At 49.1% G+C, this 9,100-nt stretch overlaps 1 long non-coding RNA gene across 1 annotated transcript; it reads left to right on the top strand.

The window, feature by feature from the left end:
• The first annotated feature begins 4,952 nt into the window (after window positions 1-4,952).
• Window positions 4,953-6,942, top strand: LOC124248874 (uncharacterized). The gene is made up of 3 exons (XR_006891167.1): window positions 4,953-5,089; window positions 5,592-5,673; window positions 6,569-6,942. It is a non-coding gene; the product is annotated as an uncharacterized LOC124248874 (long non-coding RNA).
• The last annotated feature ends 2,158 nt before the right edge of the window (window positions 6,943-9,100 follow it).

Here is a 9,100-nt window from a genome sequence, read left to right as displayed (position 1 = left end):
ACGTTAAACGTGAAGTGTTCTATTACGTTGTTGGTTGTTTAGTATGGAAATCTTTTGGGGGGGTCAGTTGGCAGTGTCCATCAGGAGTATTAAGCATTTATCTTTGACCCAAGAATCTCACCCTTCACAAACCAGAGATGTCTGCATCAGTGACGTACCCATTCATTGCAGGACAATTCATAGTAATTTCAACCCTGCAAGCTCTTAGATGTCCACTGGGAAGGAACCTTGCCTTATGACACGTCTGACAGCCACCCATCCAGACATGTCCATCGGTGCTGCCAAGGCTGTGTTATTCTCTGGGAACATGCTCACCATGTGACGGGAAACCCAAAGAAGGAACACGTCCACACTGTAAATTCAGTGTTGTCGTCACTGTGGAAAGACACAAACAGGTGCCCATAGGAAAATACGGAGCAAAACAGATACCCCAATCTCGAGAACGCTGGTCTCAAAAGTGACTTGGTCGATGACAGATTTCATTTCATTCTTCATATTGTCCTGACTTTTCAAAACTTTAGCGAACCTACAAACATTGTGATTAAAAAAAAAAAAAAAGAACAGACAGTGCAAGAACAAATACATTTTCCTCTTCAGATATTCTTCAAATGCCTTGAGCAAGACCCCTCCAGCGGGCGTCCTCTGAGGCCCTCGATGAGGCTCTGGCCACGGTGGGTTCTCGGTTGGTCCCGGGTCACACTCAGGAATCCAAGGGGCCACCACTCGCCTCCTCGGGGACCAGCAGGTCAATAAAACCACGTATAACCGGGCTTTCTTGGAGGTACAACCGAGGCGTCTTTAACTCTTCTTGTGTTCCCAAATGGAATCTATTTCTCATGTAGCATTTTTAAAAAATTTTATTTAAAAGATTTTCTTTTTTAGAGCAGTTTCAGGTTTATGAAAAATTGAGCAGAAAATACAGAGTTCCAATATACCTTCGCTCCTCCCACAGGTTCCTTTGATTTAGCATTTTCCAGCTGCAATTTAGTGCAATGCACAGCAAATAAACTGGAAATGCTTGTTTTACTTTAACTGCTCCCATGCGGGGCCTAAAAGAGGACACGGGAGAGCTGATCCTGGTTGTAAACGCTGCACGCAGGCTTCCCACCCTATCCCGCCAGCGGCGAGCGACAGTGCACCCAGGTAGCGGTCCCTCGACCGACCTGTCACAGCAGCTGCCACTGCCAGGTCAGACCCAGAAGGCAGCCGGGACCTGCCTTCACTTCCCTGAGTGCTGTCACATGGCCAAAGGGGCCTTGGTCGGGGGAGCCAAATGTCACCATAAATATTCATAAGGAATCTCGTGTTGCTGTGCTGGAGGGCAGTTTATTATCAGAAAAGTCACAAATAGAATTGAAAACACAGTGGCAAATATGCTCCAGCCACGCGTATGTGTACATGTTTATGTGTGTGCACATACTTGTTACATCCGTGGGTGTGATACAGGCGTGTGCCTCTGTACCTGCTCCTTCCTTCCTCTTTCCCTTCTCTCCTCCTGTCTTCCTTCCTTCCCTCCTTCTTTCCCTCCTTCCTTCTCTCCTTCCTTCTTCCTTCCTTCCCTCCTTCCTTCCTTTCTTCTTTCTTCCTTCCTTCCCTCCTTCCTTTCTTCTTTCTTCCTTCCTTCTTCCTTCCTTCCTTCCTTCTTCCCTCCTTCCTCCTCCCTTCCTTCTTCCTTCCTTCTTCCCTCCTTTCTTCCTCCCCCCCTCCTTCCTCCCCTCCCTCCTTTCTTTTTAGCTCTCCACACACATTTATCTGTTTTTGAAATCCCACTCTCCTGGCGCTGTGCCGCCTGTGTCCCTTGTGACAGGTCACGGGAATCCCAGTGCCCGTTTTCCTCCTCGTGGCCCCGCAGACCGTTTCGCAGTGTGCAGACAAAACAAAATCGTTCTGCGTGTAGTGCCATCGCTCAGCCCCACGTCTGCCCCGGGTGAGAAGTGCAGATTCTCCACACGCCCTCCTCCTCCAGGGGGCAGGGGCTCGCAGACACATAACGTCTGCGGGGCGTCTGTGCCCCAACAGCTGTTCTCAACTTGCGGGGCTGACCCCCTGTCATAACTCGGCCAGGGGTGCAGAAAGGTGTAACTGCTAGTGACGAAAATGCTGAAGTTTGCTGTTTGGTAACTTGAAAGAAATAGTCAAGTGGGTTCCCGCTCTCTCTAAAAGGATGTCTCTCTGCCCTGCACCCCGTGTGGTTCTGAGTGGTGGACGGGAGGAGGGTTTCCATCTGGACTTGCTGGTGTGAGCATGAGGCGGCTGTGACAGGGACCCCCTCCCCATTCCTCCTCCACCGTCCAAGGCCCGCTCGCTCCTCATGGACATGATCCTTTCCGAGATCACCACTTTCCGCCGGGGCCAAAGCCAGTGGACATCCTCTCCTCCCTGCCATCACTGCCACTTGACAAAGTCCCCGCTCCTTCCTAAGCATCCCCCCTCCCTCGGTGTGGGGACAACGTGCCCCTGATTTTCCCCGGCTGCTCCCTACCAACACTCCTACGGGACTGTCCAAGCTTCCTGCTCTTAGACTTGGCTCGTCCACGGTCTGCAGTTTAGGTGACTTGAAATCTTCTCCACAGTTTATTTCTGCGTGTCACTGCCCGCTCCCCTTCTCCCCTGAGCAGCACACTGCAGCTCAGCCGCCTACTTGATGGCTTCACTTGTGTGTCGCAGACTCAGCGAGTCCAAACCCCAATTCCCTCCAAGACAGCCCGCCTCTCGGTCTCCCCCAGTGAGCATCCGGCCTCCCATTCTTCCAGCTGCTCGGGCTAGAACTCCGGGAACAGAGGGAAAATGAGGAGCCCCTGGTTTGGGGCTGAATTGCGTACTCTCAAAATCTGTATGCTGAAGCCCCAACCCCCACGACCTCCGAATGCAACTGTGTTTGCAGATAGGATCTTTAACGAGGTCATTGGGGTCATTGGGGTGGCCCCTAATCCAGTCTGATTAGAGTCCTAAGAAGAAGAGATCAGGACACAGACACACACAGAGGGATGACCACGTGAGGACACAGGGGAGACGGCCGTCTACACACCCAGGAGAGAGGCCTCAGGAGGAGCCAGCCCTGTGGACACCTCCATCTGAATGTCCAGCCTCCAGGAGAGGGAGGTCAGCTGGTGGAGAAGCCCTGAGGGCACTGCTCCTGCTGTGTGCTCTCCATCAGCCTGGGAGGGGCTGGGCTCTCTGGAGGGGAATCTGAGTCTTCCTTCGATGGATGAAGGTGTGCTTTGCACACCTTTGCACGTGTCCCCATCATGTCAGCTGCTGCTTGTTATGACTGAGTGAGGCTCTGCCCTGCTCTTCTAAATTGCCTGACAGAGACTTGGAGCCTGGAATCTTCCTTCCTGAGGCCCCTGGCCACCAGGCTCATTCCAGGCAGACGAAAGGGGGAAGCAATTATGTTCCAGGGGCTGCTGCTGGCAGGTGCGTGGGCTCCAGCAGGTGGGCCTTGTGGGGTTTTGCTCAAGGCCGTTGGGCTTTTCCCCCCGAGAGTGAACTAGCTTCCCTGTGGCCTCTGCATTTCCAGATCCCTGAAAGGGCCTTCCTGGTCTTCCCGGGCTGGGTTCCAACAGCTGTGCAAGACCTCATCTCCTGTTTTCCTGCTCCGAAGGCCAGATTTCCTGATTAACCACCGCCTGATACAGTCATGTAGCTGAAATCCTATCTGAACAGGCAACAGGGCAGCTTGCATCCACCCAGGGCCGGCACCTGAAGTCCTGATTCTCAGTCCAGCCCTTAGGATAAAATGGCTCGTGGTTGTCCATTTCAATGGGCCATTGAAACAGTCAACAAACCAAAGCGTGAGAAACCATTAACTTTTTTTTTGTTTTTGGGGAGGAAGCCTGGCCCTGAGCTGACATCTGTTGCCAATCTCTCTTTTTCTTTTCTCCCCAAAGCCTCAGGACATAGTTGCACATCCTAGCTGTAAGTCCTTCTACTTCCTCCATGTGGGATGCCAACACAGCATGGCTCCAGGAGTGATGTGTAGGTCCCTGCCCAGGATCCGAACTGGCAAACCCCAGGCCACCGAAGCTGAGTGCACAAACTCAGCTACTACACCACTGGGCCGCCCAGAAACCATAGCTCTTAATCCTAGGGCTGTGTTAGTGGATCAGTGAGGACAAATGACTTCATTTTTTTTTTAACAGTTTTTTATTTCCTTTTCTAAAATAGAATAAGATTATCTGTTTTCCCTTTGAAGAAGTGTCATGAGGAATGAATTACTCCAGGTTATTACATGGCAATTTGGAAATTTCCATACCTAACAATACAATCTTATCTGACTTTGCTTGATAACAGAGAAAAAAATGGGTATGCGCAGCATCTGGGCGAGAATGCAGATTCCAGAAGTTGACGGCCCATGTTCATGTCCTGGCTTTGTCACTACTGATTGAGCAACCATAAATATGTTAATTAAGTTTCCTGTGCCTCAGTTTCCCCAGCCGTAAAGCGGGAAGAACAGGACCTGTCTCATGAGGATGTTGGCAGGATAAGTGAGTCAGTCTGTGTAATGCTTCGAATAGTGACTGGCAAAGAGAAAGTTCTCATAAGTTGTTACTATTATTGCCAATCAGTATATTATTATTGCTTAGACAACTAATAGCAAAGTATAAGTTGTCATTATTATGGCGAAGTGAAGGGAAATGTGGTGTACATTTTTATCTCACATTAAAGTGGTAAAGAAACCACTGCTCTCCAGATAGGGAATAAAAACAACCAGATCGATTCCTTTAACGTAAATTATTTTCACGCCCTTGTACATGAAGCGTCAACTGTGCAAGATACTCCTGCTTCATTCAAAGCAAAATATCTCCAAACCTTACAATATTTGAATATAATTTATGTTATTAAAGAAATTTTAAAGCCAGGATCTTGTTGAATCTGCAAGAGAACCGCCTCAGCTGGGTGGTGCAGATCTTCTAAAGCCCCAGTTTACGGCGGAGGAAACCGAGAGTCCAGGAGGATGTTTTGAACAAAGATGAACAGAGCTGTTCCCCAGGCCGGTGTTTCTCCACTGTTCCGTTCCGAGAAGCTTCCCAGATCAATGCAGTTTTTGGATTGAGAAAACCCACGGAGAAAACTTGAGCATCTCAAGGTACAAATGCCTCGTAAAACTGAGGAGGACGCTGTTTCTGTTTGTTCAAGGCTCTCTGTCGTCTTTGAGGTTGGGATATGTGTGTGCTGGGGGGGAGCCGTGGGGGGGGGGGTAGATTATTTTTAAGTAACGTTGCTATAGATGAATGATTTTTATAAGCGTCTGTGGTACATGATAGGTTGTTTCCGCGCAATTAACTGTCCGCGGTGAGCAAGGTGTGAGCCACAGCAACATAAATGACAGTTACTGCTTTTCTGTTCTGTGATCGGGGGAAAGAATTTCTCAGCGCACTTTCCTTGACACACGTCCGCCTCTTATTTACATTGAAGGGGTGTGAGTGGGGGGAGCCCAAAGCATTTTCACATTTAAGGAGTTGAGGGGCAGAGGGTTTGAGATGTCCTAACTGGAGAGGAGACATTTGAAAATGGTTGTTCTGTTGCAAAATGCTGCCTGGGGAGCAAGCTCTGTTCCTGTCAGACTTCGCTTTCTTTTTTTTTTCCAGCTTAGAAACCTATTTCCGGATCAAGCAAGCCGCCTGGATGGAAGCAGTGAGAAAATTAATCAGCAAAATCTTCTGAAATTAGGTGTGTTCTACTTAAAAATTCCCTCCCTTTACTCCTGGATGCTGGCAGAGAATAATTATTATTTCCAGTAAACAGCTGGCTCAGGCATCTATTCTGCATGCTGGGGAAAAGAGTATTTAAGAAGAAATAGCCTTGGTGTGTTCTCAAAAGCTTTCTTGGTTAATGACCTCTGTGCTATGTATTTTAAAAAGGAAGACACTGCAGAAGAATCTCACTTAGAGTCTTGATCTATCAAGTGCGTTCTACAAGCGGTTTAGACTTTGGAAGAGAGTGAGAATAAATATATTTACGTTCCGGTTTGCTGTGAATGCTAGTTGCAGATGTGAAGCAGCACACGCGGCTAAGTTGGCAGAGCACCGAGAACTGGGACTTCAGAGGCTGGAAGAGGCTCAAGTCATCATCCCCCCTCTCCCCGTGAGGGGAAGACTAATCTGTAGTCGTCAGTGGAAAGGAATGCTGCCAGGCAGGAGGCTGGGGCGTGGAGCCACTGTGCTGTAATCGGGCCACGCTGGGCTGGGCTCCAGGTAGATGCTGCTGACCCCAACAGGTGCGCATGCGGGGCTGGCGTGTCTGCCTCTGGAGCCCCCGTGTGCAGGGGACGTGCGAGAAAGCTGCATCACCTGTCACCTGGGCCTCCCCAAGTCCGGCATTTCAGTGTGCTCACGGGAGGGCTCTTGGGGATAGCCCAGCAGCCAGGAGCGCAGATGCGGACGAGTGACATTCCACTGCATCCACGTCCCCAGAGCAAAGGTGGAGGACATTAGAGATTGCAGTTTGATGCCATTTTTCTCTGCTTATTTTTCCTTGGGGACGTTGCAAATGAGAATAAGCAAAAAAAAGTCAGGGAAAAAAGATATTTTCCAGGGTAACGTTTGTCTTGCTGCTTTGATCGTAGAGGACAGAATGCGAGATGCATGCCTGAAGAATGGAAAGCAGAGGTGAAGGAGCGAAACTCGACATCTGATCACAAAAGGAAACCCCGACGGCTTTCCAGTAACGTGTGTTTTTACATATTGTCCTTTAAATCCTCACCAGCTAATCCTTCTGAGTCCCTAACGGGTTCAGAGTTGTTGGCCCAGTCCACTGGGGCAGCTGGAGCACAGCACTGCGGGCTGGGTGGCCTATACACAACAGACACTGGTTTCTCAGAGTCTGGAGGCTGGGAGTCAAACGTCAAGGTGTCTGCAGATTCAGTGTCTGGGGAGGACCTGTTTCCTGGTTCACAGACGGGGTCTTCTCCCTGTGTCCTCACATGATGGAGAAGAGCGAACTCTGGTTCTTGTAAGGGCACTAATCTCATCACAGGGCCCCACCCTCATGACCTTGTCTAAGTCTAACCACCTCCCAAAGGCCCCCACTTCCTAACGCCATCACCTTGGGGACTGGGGTTCAATCAACATGAATTTTGGGGGAGACAAGCGTTCAGTGTATAGGAGTTAATGACAAAGCCAAGTTTTCTGCCCCCAAAAATGGCCAAAAAGGAAAAAGCAGCCACAAACCAGGCGAACATGTTGTGTTAAAGCAAAGAGCTTGTAGGTCTTTGAAAACACAGAACAGTGTCCCCCTTTGTTTCCGGGGTGCTGTGGTCATCAGGGAATAGAGTGGCTCTCTACACAGATGTTCTAGAAACCAGTATCTGCAGTCTGACTTTTTTTATGGTCCAACAAGAGGGACACGTTCATTGTAGTCTTTATGTAAAAGAACATGTGAATGGAGAGGACTTAGATGAAAGAACAATTTGCAAGGGACACGTCATTCCCAAGCTGTTGGGAGGGTCTCATGATAAAATCTAGGAAGCTAATGGTGATGTCAAGAGGACCAGACTCAACATGAGTGTCCTTCCGACCTTTTCAGGTGAAAGAGTAGATCCTGTGCTTTAAGAGACAACCAAGGCCAATGAAATCAGGGTTAGGGCAGCCGCAGAACATACATTAAGAAAATGGAAAGATTCATTGAGCTCTTTGCATTTCATTTGTTCAGTTCACGAAATATCAGAGTGAGTAAAGGCAGCCAGGTCCTTTGTTAGGGATGGCGATGGCTAGTGGAAACCAGGGAGCTGCTCTCTCCAGAGCCTGCGTGAATGAAGATGGAAATTGAAGCGTTTCCTGAAACAGCTTGAAGGAGCGTTGCTTTGCCCTTAAGTAAAGATGAGACACTCAACATCCTCAGAAATGCACCCTGACACTCTTAAAAACCTGGGTGTTGGCCTCTTTTCTAGAATGCAGCATCCATCTTCAAATGCCTAGACAACAAAAAGAGATGCGCGGGCCCCCTGTCCCACTTGCAACATGCTCATCTGAGAGAGAAGTGCCCCCTCAGTCACACTGGAGCTGGCCGTCAGGACACGGCTGCTAGGAGAATGGGGTTTAAATCACGCCCTGGTACCGTGAATGAGAAATAGGTCAGTACTTGCATGATATTGGCAGCTGCACGAATGTCTCTTCTTTCTATGTTGAGTCTCTCCCCAAAGAATGTGGAAGAACCATCCGTGAGAGGTGCACAGAGAAAGAATTGCTTTTTCATCCTAAGGCACTCCGTGGGCATTGATTGTGACAACTCCCCTGTGGGGCATGTAATCATGTATCCGGTTGAGAAAATTAGGAAGCAAGAGAGGAAGTAAATTTCCCCAAGTCCCTGTATTCTGTAAAATCAGAAAGAGAAGCCAGAGGTTGGGGTGCCCTTGAGATCCAAGTACCATTTGAGATGGTGTCCGTGATGGGGTCATTGATGTCCAGCGGGGAATGCTGGCCAAGCGAAGCAGGAACATGACCTCTAAGGGCCCAAGGTCATGCCTCTTCCATGCAAGCTGCCCTGAGAAGTGTGCATGTGGAGGGGGTGCGTTCTGACCCTGACTCCCTCTGTGAAGAGGCTCCCCAACGTCCCTCTTCCCGGGTCCTAATCCCCCTCCACGGCCCAGACACAGCCCACACTCTCCAAGCACAGAACCATGGGAGCCCTCAACATTCTCATTCTTTGTTTAAAATCAGCTTTATGAAAATATGATTGAAATAACATGCATGCACTCATTTAAAGTGTATAATTCAGTGGCTGTTGGTATATTCACAGATGTGTGCTACCATCGCCACCGTCAACTTTAGAACGTTTCTCTACTTCAGAAGGAACCCAGGACCCTTGACTGTCATTGCCTCTTCTCTGGTCTCCCTCCATACCCCTGCCCTCAGCAGCCACGATAGATTTCTCAACTCCAGGCTTTCCTGTGAACAGAATCGTGTTGCAGGTGGCGTTTTGTGACTGGCTTTTTTCACTTGGCATGTTTTCCAGGGTTCATCCGTGTTGTGGCATGTGTCAGTGTTTCATTCCTTTTGATGGATGAACAATATTCCACTGTATGGACAGACTACCTTTGTCTAGCCATTCATCCATTGATGAGCATTTGGCTTGTTTTCAACTTCTGTCTATTAGGAAT

Source organism: Equus quagga, chromosome 12 (genome assembly GCF_021613505.1).
Source record: "Equus quagga isolate Etosha38 chromosome 12, UCLA_HA_Equagga_1.0, whole genome shotgun sequence".
NCBI classification, from domain to species: Eukaryota; Metazoa; Chordata; class Mammalia; order Perissodactyla; family Equidae; genus Equus; species Equus quagga.
Note: the sequence above shows the minus strand (reverse complement) of the source record. Positions and strands in the feature narration are given on the sequence as shown.